General features: G+C 37.4%; 1 protein-coding gene across 1 annotated transcript in view; it reads right to left on the reverse strand.

Moving 5' to 3' along the window:
- GCG (glucagon) overlaps positions 1–1,847 on the reverse strand; it is a 30,469-nt gene that overhangs the window by 27,476 nt on the left and 1,146 nt on the right. The window lies entirely within an intron of this gene.

Raw genomic sequence — 1,847 nt, forward strand, 5'->3', positions numbered from 1 at the left:
TCAAAACAAAATATGCAATTTAAAAAGGAGTAACAGTATGATTACTTTGGAAAAAGGTTAAACTTTAGAGTTAAATTTACAACTACCCTTTGACCTAGCAATCTACTCCTGGGTATTCTCTTCAAGAGAAATGAACACATATGTCCACAAAAAGACTTGTACAAAAATTTTCAAAGAAGCTTTCATTACAATAGTTAAAAACTAGAAACCACTGAACCACTCTTATCCATCAATAAGAGAAAGAATAAACAGATTGTGATATGGAATTCATACCATGGTATACTACTTAACAACAACAAAAATGAACCAACAACTAATGCAGGCAGCAACATGGATGAATCTCACAGACATTATGCTGTGTAAAAGAAGATGGTCACAGAAAACTATATACTGTGTGAATCCATTTATAGAAGTTCAGGAATAGGCAAAACCAAAGTTAAAAAAAATCAGAACTGTGGCTGTTTCTTGGACGAGGATGGGAGAGAATTGCCAGGGAGGGGGAACTTTCTGGGGAGATGGAAATATTCTATATTGTGATAAGGGTATGCGTTACCAGGTTTATCCAATTGTCGAAATAGTACAGCTAGGATTTGTGATTTTTAATTTATGTAAATTTTACCTAAAAGGAACAAATGAACAGTTAAAAAAAAAGCCCGAGGTGTGGGTGGAGGTACAGATGATACAAGCGTAGCATAATTCTGATGATTGTTGAAGTTGGCTGATGGATAAACAGGGTTTATTGTGCAGTTCTGCTCATTTTATGTATGTTTGAAATTTTCCGTACTAAAAAGTTGAAATAAAATGATCATAAAATGATCACTGGGATGGGGCATCAGCACTAATGAATCAGTTATCACTTGGGAAGCTTAAGAGTTGGACCTTTCAGTTACTGAGTATTAGCTCTGTAAAGTAAGCAAAGTTCAGAGACACCTGGTGGCAACGAAGCCCGGAGGTAAAATGGCAGCACAGCCGGAGATAGTGGAAATGAAGGCAGAGAGATGAAGCTGCCATTTAAAGGTAATGGAATCAAGATCGCAGCTCCCTTCTCCCCAATATTATTCAATACCTGTCCCTAGGTTACACCTCAGCTCTGTTAGATAAAATGTCAGTAGTGACCAGTCAAACTTTCCTGAGGGGTTTGAGGTCCATTTTCAATCTCAGAGGTAATCTTAATATACCGTGCTCTTTCTAGGTTAGCACACTCTTCTCCATACCAAGGGTCTTCTGAAAATAGGTGGTGAGCCTTCAAAAGATAAAATAATAACAATTATTGTTATGAAAAAAATTATTCACTAATTGAGATTTTTTTTTTTATCTTTGAAAATGGTAGAGGGTCACTTAACAGCAGCCTTTGAAAATTTAAAAGTTGAGTACATAGAATATAATAATCCACTGCCCTTCACATCTCTATGAGTGACTTAATGGGCTTGGGGGAATTCAAGGGCAATAAAGGAAGAACTTCCAGGGAAGTTCTGAGTTTGCCAGAGGATGTGAGAAATACCCATCCTGAGAGATATTTAAAAATCAGTTCATGACCCATCCATCTGGAACGATTCTGAGGAAGCCTGCTGGGGTAGGGGGAAGATTCCATGAGAAGGTCAATGGCCAGTCTTCCCGCCCTGAGGCTCCAAGACCCTGTAGACAGCCCGCTCACAAATCTGTGCAGGGGACCGTGTGGCATCATGGCTTTGCATTCGTTGATTTTATCTTTTGCAAGATCCCTGGTATAATGAGATGTTTAAAATTGTTCTAAGTTTCAGTTGTTATTTTTATTTCTAAAGGGAACAAGAAAGAGAAAGAAAACAAAATCATATTTGTACAAAAGAATCTTATCTCATAATTTACAA

The sequence above is a fragment of the Propithecus coquereli genome, unplaced genomic scaffold (genome assembly GCF_000956105.1).
Source record: "Propithecus coquereli isolate 6110/MARCELLA unplaced genomic scaffold, Pcoq_1.0 Scaffold49, whole genome shotgun sequence".
NCBI classification, from domain to species: domain Eukaryota; kingdom Metazoa; phylum Chordata; class Mammalia; order Primates; family Indriidae; genus Propithecus; species Propithecus coquereli.